This window comes from Pan troglodytes, chromosome 12 (assembly GCF_028858775.2).
Source record: "Pan troglodytes isolate AG18354 chromosome 12, NHGRI_mPanTro3-v2.0_pri, whole genome shotgun sequence".
Lineage (NCBI taxonomy): Eukaryota > Metazoa > Chordata > Mammalia > Primates > Hominidae > Pan > Pan troglodytes.
This window is the reverse complement of record NC_072410.2, coordinates 11005274-11029542: the sequence shown is the minus strand read 5'-3', so window position 1 is coordinate 11029542 and position 24269 is coordinate 11005274. Positions and strand designations below refer to the sequence as shown.

The 24269-nt window shown below is 40.4% G+C and overlaps 2 protein-coding genes across 3 annotated transcripts in view; one reads left to right on the top strand and one right to left on the bottom strand.

Moving 5' to 3' along the window:
• Positions 1–24269, top strand: part of FBLN7 (fibulin 7) — a 103305-nt gene that overhangs the window by 55269 nt on the left and 23767 nt on the right. The gene's annotated exons all lie outside the window — the stretch shown is intronic.
• The window catches only part of ZC3H8 (zinc finger CCCH-type containing 8), a 45309-nt gene continuing 41920 nt past the window's right edge, over positions 20881–24269 (bottom strand). For both annotated transcript variants that reach the window (XM_063788918.1, XM_063788919.1), the window contains one exon: positions 20881–21490. The gene's annotated coding sequence lies outside the window, so the exon portion shown is untranslated. The remainder of the gene's footprint in view (positions 21491–24269) is intronic.

The following is a 24269-nucleotide window of genomic DNA, read 5'->3' as shown; positions in this document are numbered from 1 at the left end:
GGGGATACTTTGAACAATGGTAGAAACAGAGTGAAAAATCCAATGTGGGTGGTGCTGCAGGTTCACCAAGGTCAGAAGTTGGGGGAAAGGGATCACTGGAAGAGTCAAGACCAATTCATGGAGAAGTTGGCGCTTGATTCATGGAGAAGTTGGTTCTTATTAGAGGAAGTCTAATGAGAAACTTAGGCCACCCTTTGTCACAAAGAGGATTTCCAAGAAAACACAGCATTGGCCAGACCGCAGAAATATTAGCTGACTTGCAAACAAGAGACTATGATGATGAAAATTAGATTTGGGCTGATGGGATTTTCTGAATCTGACCACGTTTAATGAGAAAGTAGATCGTAGCAATCTAGTTTCTTAGCTCAGGGAGCGCTTTAGATGCATTCTTTAGGGGGAAAGTGTGCTCTGTCATATACCTTGCTTGCTTATGCCAGGATTCACCTCAGCCACGCGGTGGCACTTATGCAATAGCTTGCCTTCCTTTCTTATGGTTGGCTGAGTGGCCAGACATGTTTCTGCAAATAAAGATCTCTGCCTCTTTGACTCGTTTGTCCACCTGACCCAGGCAAACCTCCATCATAGGAAGAGTTCACTCCTCACCCCTTGCTGGGGCCCTGAGTGGCAAGGTAATTTACTGCTCCCATTCCTTCATTCCTGTCCAGCTCCCAGGGAGTGCCAGACCTGGGCTTGAAAGCTGTAGGAGGCAAGAACATTGCCCTCTAGGGAGTCTTTCTCATACTAATGCTGGACTTGCTGTTATGTGAGATAACGTGGTTATGATTTAAGTAGGTTTCAGATGGAGTTCTTGTTTGCAGCCAAAAGCATCCCTACAGACCTGACCTGCTGGGATCCCAGCTCCACAAGAGCAGGCATCTTGTCTGCATGCTCACTGAGGCAGCTCCAGTGCCAGCCTGTCCTGTGGGCCAGGTGATGGACAAGGCACAAAACAGTTGGCATTTGTGGTAGACATTAGCAAATTTGGCCTAATACTTCCTCGTCTCCCACCTCTGGGCCCATGATAGGCTGGCACTCTGTGCCCTCATGGGAGGGCATGGCACTGGGACCAGTGGTGGCTCAGAAATGGTGCCAGTCTCTTCCAGGCCAAGGAACTCACAGATGCTGGGACCCCCAGAGTTCTCGCTCCTCTCATATGGCCAATGGCCCCACTCAATGTGGAGGTTGCCCTGTCAGCTCAGGTGTGTGAGTGATCACAGTGAACTGCTGATCTATGAGGCACAAAAGCATGAGCAAAAAATAGTCCTTTGTTGTTTTAAGCCACAATGATTTTAAGGTTGTCTGTTGCTCCAGCATAACTATCCTGACTGAGTCAGGGCAGAAAGGGAGAAAATAAAATGACAAGATCCCTCTATCATTGATGGGGAGATTATGCTGTGGACTGAGGAACAGAACACATTTGACTCTGTGCACCTGCCTTACCCTTCCCCCAAAATTAATTTCTTCTTCTTCTTCTTTTTTTTTTTTTTTTTTTTTTTTTGAGACAGGGTTTTGCTCTGTCACCCAGGCTGGAGTGCAGTGGTATATTCTCATGCCAGTGCAGTGGCATGTTCTCATGCCACTTCAGTCTCCACCTCTCAGGCTCGCACAATCCTCCCACCTCAGCCTCCCAAAGTGCTGGGATTACAGGCGTGAGCCACAGTGCCCAGCCTGATTACTTAAATTGCAAAACTCAGGCTAGAATGGCCTGTATCAAAGGTTGGAATATCCTTTCCAGCATCATGGAAGAGTCTGATCAGGGCCAGCCTTAGCTCTGTCCCAGCCTCTTGCTTGAGGAGCATAATAGGCTTTGTGTTGTAGGCTGAACTGTGTCTCTCAAAAAGATATGTTTGTGTCTGTATTAGTCCATTTTCATGCTGCTGATAAAGACATACCCAAGATTGGGTAATTTATAAAGAAAAAGAGGTCCAACGGACTGACAGTTCTGCATGGCTGGGGAGGCCTCACAATCATAGCGGAAGGCAAAGGGGAAGCAAAGGCATGTCTTACATAGCAGCAGACAAGAGGGAACTTGTGCAGGGGAACTCCTCTTTATAAAACCATCGGATCTCCTAAGACTTATTCACTATCACAAGAACAGCATGGGGAAGACCTGCCCCCATGATTCAGTTATCTCCCACCAGGTCCCTCCCATGACACATGGGAATTGTGGGAGCTACAATTCAAGATGAGATTTGGATGGGGACACAGCCAAACCAAGTCAATGTCCTAACACCTGGTACCTATGAATGTGATGTTATTTAGTAATAATGTCTTTGCAGATGTAATTAGTTAAGATGGAATCATCATACAATGACTGGCATCCATAAGAGAAAACACACACACACACACACACACACACACACAGAGAGAGAGAGAGAGACAGAGAGGGAAACATGCAGAGAGAGAGAGAAAAGACAGAAGCAGAGATTGGTGTCATGCTTTCACAGCAAAGGGATGCTGAGATTGCTGGCAATCACCAAAAGCTAGGAAAAGATAAGGAAGGATCATTCCCTGCAGCCTTTGGAGGAAGTGTGGCCCTGTATAAACCTTTATTTCAGACTTGTAGCCTCCAGAACTGTGAGAGAATGCCACCTGGTTTGTGGTATTTTGTTCCAGCAGCCCTAGGAAATGAACACACCTAGTATCCCAACCTCCCCTCCAAACACCAGCTGAGGGTAAATCACCTATTGCTGAAAGGGGTCATCCCCATCCTAGGGAACATAGACAGCCACCAACTGCCAACCAGTCACTTCACTTCAAGTCCACATCCTAGCTCAGCCATCCCTTTCTTTGCTAATGATCTTGGAGCAAGATGATGACTTTATTAGTGTAACTGCAGCTAAATTTAAAGCCAGAGAGGAAAGCCATTTTGCAATGAGGGCAGAGTCATACTGGGACATTCAGGGAGCTGATTTTCAAACATCGTGGACTTTTTTCTTTTTCTATTTCTGAAAAAGACATGGACTAATTTTATAACTAGTAATGACATGATTCTACTCACTTCAGCAGTAAAAAGATGAAACAAGGGGCTCAATCAGCATATTTCATAAAGAGATTCATTGACTCCAGGAACAGGAAGGGCTATGGACTCTTAATCCCCACCCTGGATTTGCCTGGAGAACAGCAAACAAAATCAAAGCCATTCTCTCCTCAGAATCTGCAGGATCAAAAACACTCCCTCCCCGAAACCTCCTCTTCCAGGCCTGCTGTCTCCCTCCTCTGTAACAATATTCCTGCAGCAGCTGATTCGGCTCTTACCCCTTTCTGTGGTCTGGATGTTTATGTCTCCCCCAACCACCTAAATTAATATGTTGAAACCTCATCTCCAAGGTGATGGTGTTACAAAGTAGGGCTTTTGGGAGGTGATTAGTTTATAAAAGTGGAGCTCTCATAAATGGGATTAGTGTCCTTATAAAAGAAACCCAGAGGCTGAGTGCGGTGGCTCATGCCTATAATCCTAGCACTTTGGGAGGCCAAGGTGGGCAGATTGCTTGAGGTCAGGAGTTCAAGACCAGCCCGGCCAACATGGTGAAACCCCCGTCTCTACTAAAAATACAAAAATTAGCCAGGTGTATTGGTAGACATCTGTAATCCCAGCTACTTGGGAGGCTGAGGGAGAAGAATCCCTTGAACCTGGGAGACAGAGGTTGCAGTGAGCCGAGATTGCAGCACTGAACTCCAGCCTGGGTGACAGAGTGATATTGTCTCAAAAAAAAAAAAAAAGAAAGAAAGAAACCCAGAGTGTGTCTGCTACCTTTCATCATGTGAGGACACAGTAAAAAGGCACCATTTATGGGTCATGAAACAGGTCCTCACCAGACACCAAACCTGCTGGAACCTTGATCCTAGACTTTCCAACCTCCAGAACTGTGAGAAATAAATTTTTATTGTTTATTAGTCACCCAGCCTAAGGTAGTTTATTATAGCAACCCGAATGCACTAAGATACACCCTCAGTAAAGCCAGGGAAGCCTCCCTCCACTATAGTCTACCAGTGAGTCAGGCTAACTAATTGGAATCTCTGCTTTTATTAACTTCAGGTGACATTACAGAGCAAGTGAAGGACTATGTGGGTTCCATCTGCATGCTAATTAAAGCCAGGCTCTGCCCTAAGAACCAGGATGCATGACCCACATTTCCTTTTCCTCTTGGACAAACAGAAGGGAAAAAATTATAATCAAGATCAAAAGTGAGTCAAAAGACAAATGGACAGGAATTCCATAGAAATGCCTCCCAGGTCAAGGCGGTCCCCCTGAGAAATTGCCCAGGGTGTCTTTTCTCCTTTAGCATCCCTGCATGCAACTCTCCCTCTTTGCATGGTGACAGACAGTTGTACGGTGGGCAGAGTCATTTCCTGGTGTCCATTTCTCTCATTTCTCTCATCGTCACTTTTCCAGTGACGGAGTGAAAAATTGCTCTATTGGCAGCAAGGCTGTCAGGGAGAACTGAGAGTTGAAACAAGCCACAACTTTTCAACATTGCTGCTCTAGAGCTAACCCATAAATGGCACCCATTCAGAACATGAATGTCACAAATCATCTAAGCATAAACTCTCCTAACACCCACTCACTCACACAGCCAGACAAGAGTACTGACTCTTCCAGAAACTCTCTAGTTTACAAAATCTCACCCATCCCTTCCAGGATCATCCTATGACTTTCTCTGGTCTCAAATGCCCTGTCTGTCCCCAATTCCCTCCTGTTAAGATGTTCCTCAGTTCCTCTCTGCTATGGTTTGAATGTGTCCCCAAATGTTCATGTGTTGGAAAATTAATCCCTCTGCCCTCATGAATGAATTAGTGTTAGCTCTGCCCTCATGAATGGATTAATGGGTTAATGAGGCCTCTGTGGTCATAAATGGATTAATGTCACTATCACAGGAGTGGGTTCATTATTGAGGGAAGGGCTTTATTATAGAAGCGAGCTCTCTCTGGCTCTCCTGCTGTTGCCCTCTCACCATGTAATGCCCTTCACCGTGGTATGATGCAGCAAGAAGGCCTCACAAGATGCCAGTTCCATGCTCTTGAACTTCCCAGCCTCCAGAACCATGAGCTAAACATTTTCTTTGTAAGTTACCCAGTCTGTGGTATTCTGTTATAGCAACAGAAAACAAAGACACCCCCCATATGCAATCTCTTTTGCTGCAGCAAATAGTAAACCTGACTTTGTTGACTATATGTGGGTTCCTGGTGGTCTTTGACTGAGAGACATCAACTCCCAACTCAAGCAACCAGTGCTCTCAACTGCAATCCCTGATCCACTGGAGTGTGCTGATCAGCTGTGAAGTGTGTATTAGGTAATTGGTGGCTAGTACTAATTAAGATTCTCAAGTTTGGAAATAACAAAGGAGTATGGCTTGCTCAGGAGGAACTGTGCAGAGCCATGGGGGACACCTCAGATGTTCGTGGGAATGTCACATAAGGGGTGGCATGTATGCAGCTGGCTTATGCATAGGGAATCACTAGCTACATACTTGGCCATTCTCCTTCATTTCTGCCTTTGTCTGGGGAATTCTCGAATTACCTGAGCAGAAGGACACATCACCTCCATCTATGTTGTTTCATGGATAAGGCGTAAATGGTTTTTTTTGTTTTTTGTTTTATTTTGTTTTTAGACGTAGTCTCGCTCTGTCCCCCAGTCTGGAGTGCAGTCGCACAATCTCGGCTCACTGCCACCTCTGCCTCCCAGATTCAAGCTATTCTCCTGCCTCAGCCTCACAAGTGGCTGGGATTACAGGTGCACCACCACCCGGCTAATTTTTGCATTTTTAGTAGAGGCGGGGTTTCGTCGTGTTGGCCAGGCTGGTCTCGAACTCCTGAGCTCAGGTGATCCACCTGCTTCAGCCTCCCAAAGTACTGGGATTACAGGCGTTCCAGGTGTGAGCCACCACACCCAGCCTAAATGTTTTTTAAAATCCTATTTATTCTCTTTCACTTAAAGGTCACCATTTTTCATATTGTTGGATGGAAAAAAGCAGCACCCATTTAAATGTTTTAAATGTTAATGATGAATATTGAGCAAGTGCCTTTTATGTGCTTGATCCTTGCAGAGAATACAGCTTTGGGTGGGGCAGGTACACTAAATGCCCTTCCACAGCTTCCAGAATGTCAGCGAGGACAATTTGAGACAAGGAGTGTGAGGGTTGCTGAGATCAAAGGAGGGTGGAAAGCGAGATGTGCCCTTGCCTGGTTCACTAAGGCTGCCTCTGACAACAGAGGAAATGTGAGTGAGGCCTCTGAGGCAGGAGGCAGGGCCCAGTGACTGCTGTCCTGAATCTCTTTACAAATCCTGTGATTTGACCTGGAGAGTTCTGAACAACAGACCCTTGCTCATTCATGGGTGGGCCCAGAAGGCCTGTTTCATGGACCATCATGCAGCTCCCACACCACAGCCCTGTCACAGGTCCTTGCCAAGATTTAACAGAACAAAGGCCATGGGCCCCAGCAGTGTCTTCCCAGGTGAAGATCTCTCAGGTCTCCCATTTGTTCCAGGGTACCCTGTTCCCTGCCTTGCTGTTCCAGCTCCTTGGCAGAAGGCCTGCACATCTTATTTTAAAAGTCAAGGGCATTTTTTCCCTTCTTTTTTTTTTTTCCTCCCCTGGTTCAGATTTAGGTGTAGGACACATCCCAAAGAACACAGCCCTCCAGAACTGCAGGCAGTCCAGAGTGGCAGGAGCCAGGGGAGGTTGGAAAGGTTTCTGTTTCCTGAGGGGCCACTCACATCATCTCCCCAACTTAGGGAGAACATAGAATCCTTCACAGCTACACAAGGACAGGCATTCAGTCTCTGAGATAATAAGGAATTCACAGCAAGCAGGCTTTCCTCCTTCATGGACTGAAATGACTGTTTTATGTCCATTTGGCTGAAATAAGGAGCATTTCTGTTGATTCCAGGTTTACCTAACTGAGTTCAGCTACATGAGGAAGTTTAAATTGGCTTACAGTCTGTGGGCATATGGAAGGCTGAAAAGAGCTGGTGTGTCAGCAGATATGGGGCTGAATCACAAATTCATTCAGGAAGTCCAAGATTAAAGTCTAGTTTATATTATTATGTAACAAATATACCTGCCAAGCAACACATCCAGGCAAATAAATTTGAAGTATTTTTATGTAGGATACAGCTGGGATACAAAGCTTGTATTTATTTAAGACTTATGGGAATGGCAAATAAGACTACTTCTGTGGAGTCTCTTAAAAAGGTAGTTTAAAAATTTGGAGCATGGAGTAAAGGTCCCGAATTCTTATGAACTAGGAGCTTCCTGCTAACAGTCATGTGCACTTTATCTGTTAATTGTTTACTGTCTCATTCCTCTGAGTGCAATTGCGTTCCCCAGGAAGATGAGTCTCTGGACATGCCAGGCAAGGAAAGGTGATTTTGAAATAAAAGTACTAGAAGACGACATGTTCAATTTTCATACCAGTCATAAATACATATATAGTTCTATTTATATATATACTTCTATTTATATATTACATATATAGATATGAAATATATTTAGAAATATATATTTTTAAGTGCAGGGTTTTTTTTAAAAGGTATTGTGATGTCAAACCACACTTAAAAGTGAGTTAAGGTTTCTACCTCTGGAACAGCAGAGTAAAAATCTTCAAAAATCCACTCCTCTATGAAAGACATAAAAACACTGCCAAAACAGTCAAAAATCAACTTTTTCAGAATCTGGAAATTAACTGAAGGCTAGCAACAATTGGAAGAGAATTTATTCAAGCAAAACAGCTGAATCTTGGTGAAATGCCTGTGGCATTTTAACTTCTCTAATGTCATTCTCCTCTCCCCAGCTCCACAGTATGAGCCTTGAAGACTGAAAGCCCTGCAACCTTAACAGCTATGAAAACTAGTACCTACTAGTCACTGGAGTGAGTAGAACAAGTTGGGAGCTTCTCAAAAACTCCACCCCCAACTAAAATTCACTATTTGATCTCACAGCTTACTGAAAAGCTACCTTCTCAGGGCTTAGACTCAAGAGCTCACTCTGTGTGAACAGCCTTATCATTTGTCAAAAACAATCAGTAGCAATTGTTTAATACTGCAACTGGAGGTGTTGTTACCTCCAGAGCCAACAAGAGGCTGAGCAAAAAACAAAAACAAACAAACAAAAAAACTGGGAAATGAAATATCTACAGGGGGCTTTGAAAAGCTCTGACACATCTCTGGGAATCTAGAAGACCATGCATGTGCAGGGATGAGAACATGCCCAAGAAAGACCTGAAAGAGTCCTAAGTTCTTATCTCAGGCCAGCTTGAGGTACTTCTCATGCAGGAAGTAAAGCCTAAGGCAGAGTTGTAAATTCTCAGCCAGAATATTGAAGGTATGTTCCAACTCACACACAGAGTTCCTCTATGAAGACTGGAAGACTCATATGTTCAAGGTATTTGAGAAAATCTCTGCCCAATCAAGGGCTGTCTATTAAGCTAACTAAGTGCTGACTTCAATAGTCATACAGAATAAAAAAATACAAACTTTACACAATTAGTCCAGGAAAAACACTAAACAGACAGCAATGACAATAAGCAGAAACAAGCAAACCCTGGATGGAGTAGTATGATTGACAAAGTTGACAAATTATATTGTTTAAAATGTCCAATTTTCAATAAAATATTATGAACTTACCAAAAAAAGGGGGCCCAAAGAAGTATGCTCCCATGCATAAACAGTCAATACACACTATCCCTAAGGAAGCTCAGAACTTATGTATTAGTCCGTTTTCATGCTGCTGATAAAGACATACCTGAGACTGGGAAGAAAAAGATGTTTAATTGGACTTACAGTTCCACATGGCTGGGGAGGCCTCGGAATCATGGCAGGAGGCAAAAGGCACTTCTTACATGGCAGTGGCAAGAGAAAATGAGGAAGATGCAAAAGCAAAAACCCCTGATAAAACCATCAGATCTCATGAGACTTATTCACTACCACGAGAACAGTATGGGGGAAACTGCCCCCATGATTCAAATTATCTCCCACCAGCTCCCTCCCACAAAATGTGGGAATTATGGGAGTACAATTTAAGATGAGATTTGGGTGAGGACACAGCCAAACCATATCAGCTTACTAGAGAAAGACTTTAAATCAGCTATTATAAATATTTTCAAAAAAAGTAAAGAAAACCATGTCTAAAGGAGGTTGTCTCATCAAATAGAGAATATCGATAAAGAGATAGAAACTTTTAAAAAAAACAAATAGAAATATTAAGTTGAAAAGTATAAGGCTGAAATAACAAATTCACAAGAAGGCTCAAGAGACAATTTGAGCAGGCAGAAGAAGGAATCGGTGAATTTAAACATAGGTCATTGATATTATCCAGCTTGAGGAACAAAAAAAAAAAAAAAAGAAAAACTATCTGAGCCTTAGATATTTGTGAGGTCACCATCAAGCATATCAATATATGTATAATAAGCATCTCAGAAGGAGAAGATAGTAAGAAAAGAAAGAAAGGGTATTTGAATAAATAAGGCAGGAAACTCCCCAAATCTGATGAAAAACACTAATATGCACATCCAAGAAGCTAAAAGAATTCCAAGCAGGATAAAGACAAAAAGATCCACACTTAGACCCATCATGGTCAAACTGTTGAAAGTCAAAAAGAATTTTTAAACTAGTAAGAGAAAAGACTTCAAGTATAAGGGAGCTTCAATAAGAGTAACAGGTCACTTCTCATCAGAAACTATGGAAGCCAGAAGACAGTGGGAGGACATATTCAAAGAGATCAAAGAAAAAAAGCTGTTGACCAAGAATTCGATATCAGCCAAACTCTTCTTCAAGAAAACAGAAACTTAGGCATTCTCAAATACAGAAAAATGGAGAAAATGTATTGTTAGCACACATACCACATAAGAAATATTAAAGGGAGTCCTTTAGGCTGATACAAAAGAACACTCGAGAGTAACTTGTATTCACACAAAGAAATAAAGAACACCAATAAAGGAAATTATGTAAGTAAATATAAAAGACAATATAAATATATTTTTGTTTATGACACTGTTAAATTTTACCTTATTTAAATGACAACTGCATAAAACAACAATTATACAACTGTGTTGATGAGTTTATAATGTATACAAATTTAATTGGTATAAATAAAATAGTACAAAAGAGGGAAACGGGAAAAAAGCCATATTGGAACAGGTTTTCACTGTCTACTATAGAAATTAAATTGGTGTCAATCTGAACTAGATTGTTTTACATTGTTAATTATAATCCCTGGGGCAATCATTAACAAAATAACTCAAATGGCTATAGTAAAATAAATATCAAAGGAATTAAAATAATAGACTAGAAAATATATATTTAACACAAAAGAAGACATTCATAGAGGAATAGAGAAACAAAAAGGACATGACACTCAGAAAGCCAATAACAAAATGTCAAACATAAAATTCTAGCTTACCAGCAATTATATTAAGTGTATTTGGACTGTTATATATGCATAAATTTTATATATGTATGGAGTAACTACTAAAAAAACTATACAAAGAGATACACTCCAAAATACTATAGAGAAATAAAAATGGAATTCTAAAAAATGTTCAAGTAACCCACAGGAAAGCAGGAAAAGAAAAAAAGAACAACAAAGATAACAAAACAAATAATAAAATGGCAAATTTAAGTCTTGACATATCAATAATTACATTAAATGTAAATAACAGTCTAAATACACCAATTAAATCAGTTGCTCATATTTGTGTGGACCTAGTTCTGGAATCTCTAATCCATTAAGTTGATATGTTTGTCTGTCACTTCACCAGTATCACACTATCTTCATTACTGTAGCTTATAGTAATTTTTAAAATCCAGCTAGCATGAGTCTTCAAATTTTATTCTTTTAAAAAAAATGTTTGGACTATTCTAGTTCCTTTGCCTTTCCATATAAATTTTAGAATGATCTTGTCTATATGTACAAAAAAATTATTTGGGGATTTTTATGGGAGTTATATTAAATCTAAATTAATTTGGAGAGAATTGACATCTTCCTAATGTTGAGACAGTGTAGAATTGGTGGTGTTTCTTTTATAAATTTTGGTAGAATTTGCCAGTGAAAATATCTGAACCTGGAGATTTCTTATGTATAAAATTTAAACTATGACTTCAATGTCTTCAATAGTTACAAGGACTAATTCAGGTTATCTACTTCCTCTTATATGGGTTTAGTCATTTGTGATTTTAGAGGAGTTGGTGTATTTCATCTATAATCTCAAATTTGTGCGCATATAGCTGTTTGTAGTATTCTCTTATACCTTTCATTTCTTGCAGGATTTCTGGTACTGTTCCCATTTTCATTCCTAACACTGGTATTTTTTGTCATCTCTCTTTTGCTCCTTATCAGTTTGCCTAAAAGTTTATCAGTTTTACTGACCTTTACAAAGAACTTGGTTTAACTGACTTTTTTTCATTGATTTTGACCTACAAAGCTTTGGTTTCACTGATGTTCCCTATTATTTTTCTGTTTACAGTTTCATTGATCTCTACAGTTGTCTTCATTTCCTTCATTCATTTTGCTTTGGATTTATTTTGCTATACTTTTTCTAGCTCTAATCCATTTTAGATTATTGACTTGAGATTCCTGGGTTCAAGCAATTCTTGTGCCTCAGCCTCCCAAGTAGCTGGAACTACAGATGTACACCACCACAGCTAATTTTTATAGAGACCGGGTTTTGCCATGTTGGCCAGGCTGGTCTCAAACTCCTGGGCTCAAGCAATCCACCTGCCCTTGGCCTCCCAAAGTGCTGAGATTACAGGTGTGAGCCACTGTGCCTGGGCTTCTATTATCTTTCTTATTGACTGCTTTTTTTTTTTTTTTTGAGACAAGATCTCACCCTGTTTCCTAGACTGGAGTGCAGTGGCACAATCACGACTCACTTCAGCCTCAACCTCTCAGGCTCAAGTGATCCTCCCACTCCAGCCTCCCAAGTAGCTGGAACCACAGGTGCACAGAACCATGCCTGGCAGATTAAAAAAAGAATTGTAAAGATGGGGTCTCACTCTGTTTTCCAGGCTGGTCTCAAACTCCTGGGCTTAAGTGATCCTTTTGCCTTGGCCTCCCAAGGTCCTGGGATTACAGGTGTGAGCCACTGTGTTCAGCTTTCTTACTGATTTTTAATCTACTTCCATTATGTACAGAGAATAGACTTTGAATTATTTCAATACTTTTAAATTTGTTGTTTTATTTTATGACCCAAGATATGGTTTATCTTAGTCAATGCTCCATGAGCACTTGAAAAGAACATGTATTTGGCCAGGCAAGGTGGCTCATGCCTGTAATCCCAGTACTTTGGGAGGCAGAGGCAGGCGGATCACCTGAGGTCAGGAGTTCGAGACCAGCCTGGCCAACATGGCAAAACCCTGTCTCTACTAAAAATACAAAAATTAGCTGGGTGTGGTGGCAGGCACCTGTAATGCCAGCTAGTTGGGAGGCTGAAGCGGGAGAATTGCTTGAACCCAGGAGGCAGAGGTTGTATTGAGCAGAGATTGCACCACTGCACTCTAGCTGGGGCGACAGAGAGACTCCATCTCAAAAAAAAAAAAAAAAAAAAAGAATGTGTTTTCTACTCTTGTTTGAGGTATATTCAATAAATTTCAATTAGACCAAGTTAACTGATAGTGTTGCTCAGTTCTTCTATATATTTGTTCCGTCTATTGGTTGTATGGATTACTAAGAAAGGAGTGTTGAAGTTACCAAATATAATTGTAAGTTTGTCTATTTCTTGTCTCAGTTCTGCCAGTGTTTGCTTCATATTCTGATTCACTGTTTTTAGAATGTGTACACATTTTGGATTGTAATGTCATAACAAGTCACCCCTTTTGTTATTATGCAGTGACTCTATCTTTTGAAGTTATCTTTGCTCTGAAGTCTATTTTATTATTAATATAGCCTCTCCATCTTTCTTTTGTTTAATGTTTGCATGTTGCATTTTTTCCCATCCTTTTACTTTTCACCAAAGTGACTTTATTGTAGACAGCATATAGTTGGGTCATTTTTAAAAAATCCGTTCTGACAATCTTTTTCTGTAAAGGCAGAAAGTAAATATTTTGGGCTTTGCAAGCCATACATCCTGTGTAGCAATTACTAAAGTCTGTTGTATTGGGAAAGCAGCCATAGACAACATGTAAACAAATGGGCATAGTTGTGTTCCAATAAAACTTTATTTACAAAAACACATAGTGGACTGGGCTGGAGGTGGTGGCTCACACCAGTAATCCCAGCACTTTGGGAAGCTGAGGCAGGAGGATCCCCTAAGGTCAGGAGTTCAAGACCAGCCTGGCCGACATGGTGAAACCCCTGTCTCTACTAAAAATACAAAAATTAACTGGGCATGGTGGCAGGTGCCTGTAATCCCAGCTACTCGGGAGGCAAAGGCAGGAGAATCGCTTGAATCCTGGAGGCGGAGGTTGCAGTGTGTCGAGATCACACCATTGTACTCCAGCCTGGGTGACAGAGTGAGACTCCATCTCAAAAAACAAAACAAAACAAAACAAAAAAACAAAAAAACCACACATAGTGGACTGGGGACTGGATTTGGCTTTTGAAGTTTAGACATTTACATGTAATTGAGTTATTATGTCTGGATTTAGGTCTATGTTTTATTGTTGGTATTCTGTTTGATCCATCCACTTCTTCCTTCTTGTTTTACTGGCCATTTCTGTTTGGTATTCTTTGCTGAGTCTTCCTTATTTCCTCAGACTCTTAATTATGGAGTACCCTATGGTTCAGTACTGGATTACTACTCTCTCTCTTTTTATCTCCACTAACTTTCCAGATAATCTTATACAGTCTGATAGTTTTTAATATTATCTACATGCTGATAACTCCAAAATTTATATTTCCAGGCAAAACTTCTTGAAACAAATCATAACTTAAAAGTGACAACTTCAAGTTCCTCTGACATTTGGGGATCAGTTCATTTGTAATAACATAAATATATTTCTAGTCCAAATGACCCAAATTAACCCTCTGGACCTATCTTGAATGAATGGCTGATTTCAGAAAAAGGTGATGATGATGTGGCATTTGATTTGGACAATCCACCCCCTCCCCAAGATCCCTTTTGGTTCCCTTAAAAATGCATATTAGACAACTTCCATTGTATTGTCCCTTAAATTTTTCAGTGTATTTACATCCATTACCTCACTGGAATCTCAAATCAAAATCATAATGTAGGCATGACAGATTTTATTTTTGGCTCCATTTTCCGGATAAAGAAACTAAGTTTCAGAAAGATTAACTGCCAAATGTCACACCGCTTAAAAATGAAGAAAATGGGATGCAAACACAAGACAATAATGAAAACATGGTGCTTTTTCTGCTGAAACAGGCTACCTTTCCCCCTTTATCTGCACCTCCGGCTGCTTCTCTGGAGGTGTTTTAGTATGAAGAGTGCTTCAGAACTTCTGAGTTTGACAGACTTGGGTTCAAATCCCAGCTCAATCATTTGCTGAATTACCCTGGGAAAAACTCAACCATTTTAGCTTTCTGGTGTGAAATGGCAATGACATCATCTACCTCATAGGCTTACTTTGACAATTAGAAGTAATAAAGAAATATACCATAAACTTAGGGAGTGAAGAAATAATTTAATGGGCCCACAAAGCATGGCATCTCCAGAGTGAGAAAGGGGAGACAGAGACACAGTGTGTCAGAACATGACTACATTGAGAATGTCAACATGAGAGGGTAACCAAGCATGGGCTATCACCAGAGCCTGAGCAGGGTGAGGAAAATGGAGTCAGACAAAAATTGAAGTCACAAAAGGAAGATGGAAATCTGACCCAGGATGTAGGAACCCTATATAGGGAAGATGCATGTCTTCACGGGATGGCCACCTGACATAGTGTGAGAGCCCAAGCAGAGTGAGGAGGCCATCTGCTTAGAAGAGTGGCCCAAAAAAGGGTGTCAGAGCCAAAAGAGGGTGAAATTGACATCTGCACAGGTCAGCCCGGCCTGGGGTGTTGGAGGATGAGGGTGAAGTAGGATTAAAGGTGGAATCTACCAAGTGGAGCCGGAGCGCCAAGTGGAATGAGAGATGTTTGTGTGGGGAGTGGTGATGCTGGCAGCCCAGCACGGGGTGTCTGAGCCTGGGGAGGGTGAGGAGGGAATTTGTGCAAGATACAGGGCACTGAATTCTGAAAGGGATGGGGAGGAATCCAGATTGGTGATGGCAATCTGACATGAGGTGTTGGAGCCCAAGCAGAGTGAGGGCAGTGTCTTTACATGAGGTGGAGAATGTGGTGGCAGGGGCATGGCTCGGTATACCTGAAGCCCAGAAGAGTATCAGAGTCTTATCCTTCACTCAGAGATGGGGTAGCAGTAGGTAGCTGCAGGGGCGATGGAGATCGTAATCAATTAAATTAATATGTATATTAAAGATATTGGGATCCAGAATTCTCGCTGTTGAAGAAGGTTGTTAAAAATAAGGAAAGGTAACAGGCCGGGCACGGTGCCTCACGCCTGTAACCCCAGCACTTTGGGAGGCCAAGACAGATGGATCACCCGAGCTCAGGAGTTCGAGACCAGCTTGGCCAAGATGGCGAAACCCCGTCTCTACTAAAAATACAAAAATTAGCCAGGCATGGTGTCACATGCCTATAATCCCAGCTACTCAGGAGACTGAGGCAGGAGAACTGCTTGAACCCAGGAGGAAGAGGTTGCAGTGAGCTGGGATAGTGCCACTGCACTCCAGCCTGCGTGACAGAGTGAGACTCTGTCTCAAAAAAAAAAAAAAAAAGGAAAGGTAGAAAATTGGACTGGAATTCAAGATGCTGGTGTGAAATCATGGTTTCCAATATATGTTGAAATATAGATGTAAATGTGTGTACATTTATACATACACACAAGACACATATTCCCTAGTTGTGTCTTAAGAAGGCACTAGATGCAGTGACATTCAGTAGTAATGAACACATCTAGCGACCAGTATTGGTTTGTAAATGCTATTCTTAACTAAAAGGAATCTGGGCTGCTTGGAGAAATGGCTGATCTGAGGGCTACGGTGGGAAGATACAAAATAAGCCTGGAGCACCTCTTCCAAGCTCATTCAGGTTGCTGACAGATTAAGTGGCTGTGGTTATAAGACTGAAATCTCCACTTCTTGTCATCTGGGGGTTGCCCTCAGCTACTAGCGGCTGTCCACAAGTCCTAGATGCATGGCAGTTTACTTCTTCAAGGCTAATAGCAGAATCTCTCTGATGCTTCCTATCTTTGACTTCAGAAAGGGCCCAGTCTCTTTAAAGGGCTCACCTGATTCATTGAGGTCTACCCATGATAATCTGCCCCACATTTTTTTAAAGTCAAAATCAACTGATTTGAGACCTTAATTGCATCAAATGTCAAATCTTCATATTTGCCATATAATAAAAATTAATCATGGGAGTGAAATCCATCATATTCATAATAATGCCCACATCCAAGAGGAGGAATTATGTAGGTCGTATACACTAGGGAAGAGGAATCTTGGGAGCCATCTTAGAACTCTGCCTACAGAAAGGAGAGGGGGCAAAGAACCACTCTTTTTCATTGAAAAAACCTTCATTATGCTTTTATAATTCACTCATCCATAATAAACTCCATAACAAACTTTATTTCATAGTAAACTTTTATTTAACTATGTACAACTTCAGTTAAAAATTATATTTAATAGAATCTAAATGCCACTGAATCAATAAGATTCACCATTTCTTATGTACTGCTAAGAAAACAATAACCTGCTAATTAAAATGAGTCTATCAATTGTAAAATATATTCCAGTTTCAGAGATGTTAAATAATGTGTAGCTCAGAGTAACATACAATAACTAAAAACATGTCTTTTTTTTTCTTTCATGCCTCCAAGACAAGTTCGAATTTAGTTTATTTTTAAATAATGTAAATGAGTGTTACAAATTTCACAGGAATCAACAGCACTTTTAAGATGAGTTGGGCATCTTGTCCCTCCCTATCCAAACATATACATTCTCCCCTCTCCTCTTAACCCTTCTAAATATATCTACTCTTCCTAGTTTTCTGCTCCTTATTATGAAAATAGCCCCCCCCCCATCTTACTTTCTCTTCATTTCTTAGTCCATTTGGGCTATTATAACAAAAATACCACAGACTAGGTGGCTTAAACAACACTTACTCCTCACAGTTCTGGAGACGGGGGGAGGTCAAGGTGCTGGTATATTAGTGTGTGGTGAGGGCCTGCTTCCTGCTTTGTAGACAGCCATTTTCTTGCTGTGTCCTCACATGGTGGAAAAGGGAGACAGCTCCCCAGGGCCTCTTTTATAAGGGCACTAATCCCATTCATGAGGGGCTCCACCCTCAAAACCCAATCATCTCCCAAAGGCCCTACCTCCTAATAGTTAGTCCTAGGAGTCAGGATTTCAACACATGAATTTTGGGGGTCGCAGACATTCAGTGTCTAACACTTCCTTAAACCTGTTTTTTAATGTGTGCTCTTTGCGGGAGCTGAATACAATGAATGTAGTTTTTGGTGAAGAGGATGGCGAGGGGGAGAAACATGGACTTTGGGAAGAAGAATGTAGGTTTGCTTCTTAGTTCACATTTATTAGTTTCCCTTTGGCTGCAGGTAGCATAGTAGACAACCCAAATCAAAATGGCTTCAACAATAATGAAAATATATTATTTCAGGTGGTATGACATGAAATCTGAAGGTGGGGTATCGCTCATCTAAGACTGGTTAAGTCCATGGCTCAGCTGTTATCAAGGATCCAGCTTCTTCCCAACTTTCCTCTCTGTTTTCTTCAGCTAGCACCCCTTGAAATCTTAAGACAGCTGTCTCTGTTCTGGTGTCATAATCCCTATTATAAGACTGTAGTAAAGATTAAAAATAGATTTAAAATGCATAGACACAATCCTAGCATTCAGCAGGTGCTCAACCTGAGATATTCTGATCTTGCCAAACTCCAAATGTGATGTCTTTGCTTATAATTGGCAGGAGGAGCCCCATGCTCTTTAGGCGCATTACCAAATCACCTAGTATTTTGAGTTCAGCAAGCACAACTCAGAAGAAATCCTTTTTTTTTTTTTTTTTTTTTAAGAGACAAGGCTCTGTTGCCCAGGCTGGAGTGCAGTGGCACAATCAGGACTCACTGCAACCTCGAATTCATGGGCTCCAGTGATCCTCTTGCCCCAGACTCTCAAGTAGCTGGGACTCCAGGTATGCACCTCCATGCCTGGCTAATTTAAAAATTTTTTGTAAAGATGAGATCTTGCTATGTTGCCAAGGCTGGTCTCAAACTCCTGAACTCAAGTGATCCTCCTGCCTTGGCCTCCCAAAGTGCCGAGATTCAAGGTGTGAGCCACTGCACCCGGCCTGAAGAAATCCTTGCACGTAACCCCCCAGTGGTTATGCTTATAAGAAACTAGTCAGTGAACTAAGACAATTATGCTGAAAGTCAGGAAACCTATTAAAACAGGGGACAGTCATTTAACATCTCAGGGTCTGAATTCCTAAAGTTCTACAATTGGATCAAGTTAAAACACCAAAAGGCTATATACTTGACCTATATTATCTCACCAACAGATAAAAATTGAATTCTGGCCGGGTGCGGTGGCCCACACCTATAATCCCAGCACTTTGGGAGGCCGAGGTGGGTGGATCACGAGGTCAGGAGATCGAGACCATCTTGGCTAATACAGTGAAACCCAGTCTCTACTAAAAATACAAAAAATTAGCAGGGTGTGGTGGCATGCACCTGTAGTCCCAGCTACTTGGGAGGCTGAGGCAGGAGAATCACTTGAACCCGGGAGGCAGAGCTTGCAGTGAGCCAAGATCGCACCACTGCACTCCAGCCTGGGCAACAGAGCAAGACTCTGTCAAAAAAAAAAAAAAAAATTGAGTTCTACTATTATGTGGCTTTTAGTAACTGACCATAAAAAGACCCATATGAAACCTGTCACACAGAATTTTAGAAATGAGAATTCTGTCCATTCTATTCTGTGATTTCCATAATGAAGACCCACTTAAGAATTTTTTTTTTTTTTTTTTTTTGAGACGGAGTCTCACTGTCGCCCAGGCTGGAGTGCAGTGGTGCGATCTCAGCTCACTGCAGGCTCCGCCCCCTGGGGTTCACACCATTCTCTTGCCTCAGCCTCCCGAGTAGCTGGGACTACAGGTGCCCGCCACCTCGCCTGGCTAATTTTTTGTATTTTTAGTAGAGATGGGGTTTCACCATGTTAGCCAGGATGGTCTCGATCTCCTGACCTCGTGATCCGCCCACCTCAGCCTCCCAAAATGCTGGGATTACAGGTGTGAGCCACTGAGCCCAGCTAAGAATTGTTTTTATGAAATTATTGAGAGATTTTGCCTCCTGCCTCCTTTCTGGTATTGAGAGGTAAGTAGTTGATCACTTTATCCCGTTTGCTTTGGCTTTAAAGACGGTCAAGGATAAATTCAATAGAGCCATGATAACCATGCTGGCCAAATAAATCTGTGCAGATTTTTCCCATACAACTTTCTGGCTTTATTTCTCCTGGTTTGAATTTTTTAGACTATGGTTTTATTATATATATATTATATATGCTTGGAGCTGCATCAAGGGTCAGTGAGATTTACTTCACAGGAGGAAACCAAGGGGAGCAGAGGGAAGTAGGAAGCCCGGCTTGGTATGGCTACAATGGCTAGGTGATAGAGTACTTTGGACGAATGGCTCTTGAGACGAATGGCTCTTGGTTCAGGGAACGGCACAGTGGGGGCATGGCTGAAGCAGTATACTCGGAAATCTGCTCTGAGGAACCAGAGCAAACTGTACAGAGGAAAGGGGAGAATGGAGGCCAGTGATTGGCTGTGAGGTGCTGCCATAACCCAGGTAGGAGACCCACAGGCTAGCAGCTGCTTTGAGAACACAGGACACATTCATGAGAATCTCTGTCTCCTAACTTGATTCAACACAAATTAAGATATTTCACTTACACAGGTATGCTTGTTTCTTAAAACAATTATTTGAAAAATAAGAGGTTTTTAACCTACTCTATTTGACTTCTGAGTCCCTCAAATCTCTGCGGTGTCTTTTAAGTTTACAAGTGAGATGGGTACTGCCTCAGAAATATAACAATTATTTTTTTCCTTATATATAAACTTTATATATAAAATCTATACTTTATAAGTATCAAACTATACATGAGTAATATTAGGAAGTAAACTGCTAGACTGTAGTATAAGATTAATTACAAGTATTGACAAGGCTCATGAAAATTAAAAAATTAAGCATTCCTATTTATTCCCTTTCTATGCAATGAATTGCATTATCCACTGTATAAGGTTGTTACGAGACTTAAATAAGAAGTGCCTTGCCCACCTCCCGAGCCACAGCTGAGAAGCGAACCAATCAACCTGGGCAGACAGCAAAAGGGCACTGAGAGATGACTTGCTCTCCATTCCTCAGTTTCCTGCTTCTAAGGGCCTAGGATTTACCCTTGTTTCCTGCTTTCTTTCGTCTTGTCTGATAAACCTTTGCTTGGAGTACATGCAATTCCCTTTCTTGCTTTAGCAGGATTAGATAACAATGAAAATAACTTTGATTCCTATTTTCAAATAGGACTTTGCTAAGAAGTATCACTAGCTTTGGTGTACTCTGTATGTCCAGCAAGTTGGTAATACTATTACTTTTCCCAACAATAAAACAATATAATGACGAGTTTCCATTTCATAGTATTTGTCTAATAATAACCAATAATCAATATTACTATATAAAACTGCATATTTAGAATCTCATTATTATTTGTACTTGGAACATTTGTATTTGAATCTTGTGTTAATGATACCATCACACTCCTAAAGTCTGTAACTCACACAAGTGTATAATCTGACTACAGTTTATAAACCAATGAGAAAGATAAATATTCTTATATTTTAACAACAGAAAAGTTACGAACTCTAAATTTAGAAATGGTATAGTAAGAGATATTGTTTCACTTTATTTATAATAGTAAGAAACTGGAAACAAATGTCTAACAATAGGAAACTGGTTTAAAAAATCATAGAACCATAATTTATTTTAAGCCCTAAAATGAAATTGTGAACCATTAAAAATATGTTGTAAAACTATTTAATGTCATAAAGAGAACTAACTCTGTTTTTATGGTCCATCTACCAGTGTCTTCCGAGCAGTTCTCTCTCCTCAAACCTCCTCCACCTCTTTACTCACCCTCACTCAGCCTAACCTTGCTTCCTATTTTATGAAGGAAATCCAATCAATCAGAAGAGGTTTCTACAATTTACTATCACATTTACCCACCAGCCATCACCTCTGCCATATATGCTCCTCTCCTATTCCAATGGCTGGAATGTCTCAGGGAAGACCAAGCCCTTCACTTGTACATTAGATCCCAGCTCTCTGTCCCATCCATTATGGAAGCTGCACATCACCCCAGTCACACAAGAGGGCACTCTGAATGAGGAATCTTGTAAACTACTCCAAATCACCAGTCTTGAACAGTCTTGAACAGGCATGGGCGTTAAAGTACTCTTTATCTGTACATTGCTACCTACAGAAGAAAACAGAGAACAAAAATACATCAGCTCATGAAAATTACCAGCGGAGCCGCCCTTACTCCCAGTTCTCATCTCCCAAAACAACAACAACAAAAAACATATAGCTGAAGAAAACAAGCAAAAATCCAAACAGAATTAAACACCCCTCTTTGGGAAAATTAAAGAACATTCTGAATTGAAATTCAAAAACTAAGATTAGAACTGAAGCAAAAAAAAAAAAATACAAATAATGAGACAAGAGTTGACTAACCTCAGACATGGCAAACAAGAAAAAAATTATATTACAAATGAAGACTATATTACAAGAAAGAATACATTTGAATGGAAACATGATAAACATTATCGGACAAAAGCAGAAAGAGAACAAAAAATGAGATGAAGAAAGAAAAATTTAATAGAAAACAAAGAAAACACATTATAGAGAAAGAAACACAGTAACAATAAAATGACAGAAACTAAACCAAACATTTGGTAATTTCAACAAATGTGAATGGTCTTAATCCACTTATCAAAAGAAAAAGATTTTTGGTTGAGCCCGCAGAGCAAAACCCAACTACATATGTTCCATACAAGAAACAAACCTAAAAATTATTCAGAAAAGCTAAAAACAGACCAGGCGCGGTGGCTCACACCTGTAATCCCAGCACTCTGGGAGACCAAGGCGGGTGGATCACTTGAGCTCAGGAGTTCGAGACCAGCCTGGCCAACATGGTGAAACCCCACTTCTACTAAAAATACAAAAAAATTAGCCAGACATGGTGGCACATGCCTGTAATCCCAGCTATTCAGGAGGCTGAGACATGAGAATCACTTGAACCCAGAAGGCAGAGGCTGCAGTGAGCAAAGATAGTGCCACTTCATTCAAGCCTGGGTGACTCCATCTCAAAAAAAAAGAAAAGCTAAAAATAAAGTGATGGGCAAATGAATATTAAAAGCAAATGGAAACATTTTCAAGTTGCAGTATAAAATCTGAAACCACATCAATGAACTTTTTATACTGTTACATTAAAATCCATTGGTCTTTGTAGGTTGGATGGGTGCTTTATGCATGTATAATTCTGTCATATTGTGCATTGTTTATTTAGAAAATATCAGCTTACTAATCTACGCGATCTTCCACATGTTTCATTATATAGTAGAGTGTTTTTAAAAAGTTACATTCTTTAATATCACCAATGAATCTTGCCAAAACAGTCTTTAGGTACAGGAAAGCTTTCAAGCTCACAGGGACAGATCAGATGTTCTAAAATTATAATTTTTGCTTAAAAGCTTGAATTTTATCATTGATGACAAATATTTTCAGTTGTCCTCCTCAAAGTGACAGGGTCACTCTGTTCATTTCTGAAAAAGTTCCTGTCAAACATCTATATCTGAAAAAAAATGTTGCCCCTTGGTTTTGTTTCTTTGTTTGGGTTTGTGTTTGTATGTGTGTCTGGTTTCTTGTGGTTTTTTTTTTTTTTTTTTTTTTTTTTTGTAGAGATAGGGTCTTATTGTGTTACCCAGGCTGGACCTGAATTCAAACTCCTGCCTCCACCTCCACAGCAGCTGGCATTACAGGCTCATACCAGCACACCCAGCTCTCAGTTGTTCTTTCAAGTAAAAATAGCAGTCATGAAAAACAACTCATTCAGCTTGCAACTCAGATAACACAGCACATGTACTTTTCTTAGGAATACAGTTGCAGAAGTACTTCATCTATCTTCCCATTCTCTAGGCATAATATTGAAAAGACTGTATATGAGGTTTAATAACATTAATAATTGTTACTGCTTCATCAAGGACATTCTTAAATGAACCTCACCCCAAAGGCAGATGTTTTCAGAAGGGAACTCTACTCAAGGTTTAGAAACCAGGCAGTCTCAATGGAACATAGACTCTTCTAGTGGAAATGCCTCTACTGTTTGCCTTATTGAGTATGGTGCATTCCTATTAAGGTATAGCATATTTTATCATGTTAAAAAAGTATCCCCCCAATGATCTTCTATGTAGAAAACCTCAACACACAATAATCAGGTGTATTTCTACACACAAACAATGAACAGTCTAAAAAGGAAATTAAAACAATTCCATTTACAGTACCCAAAAAGAATAGAATACGGTTGACTCTTGAACAACACAAGTTTGAACTGTATGAATCCACTTATATATAGATTTCAATAAATACACTGGAAAATTTTTTGGAGATTCACTACAATTTGGAAACATATATATAGAGAGAGTCTACTTATGTGTTAATCGACTGTTTATGTTCTTGGTAAGGCTTCCCATCAACAGTAGGCTATTATTAGTTATGATTTTGAGGAGTGAAAAGTTATATGCAGATTTTTGACTGCATCTATATATGCAGATTTTACTGCAGGGGTCAGTAACCCTAACTCCTCTGTTATTCAAGGGCCAAATGTACTTAGGAATTAATTTAATCAAGGAGGTGAGACTTGTGTAACAGAAACTATAAAACACTGCTGAAAGAAATCAAAGGCACATAAATAAATGGAAAGACATCCCATGTTAACGGACTGGAAGACAATATTGTTAAGATGTTATTACTACCCAAAGCAATCTATGTATTCAATGCAATCTCTATCAAATTCAAATTGATGGTTTTTTCCAGAAATAGAAAAATCTGTCTTAAAATTCATATGGGATCTGAAGGAACAAATAGCCAAAATCTTGAAAAAGAACAAATTTGGGAGACTCACACTTCCTGAGTTCAATACAAAGTGATAGTAATCAAAACAGTGTGCTAACAGCATAAAAGATAGACATATAGAG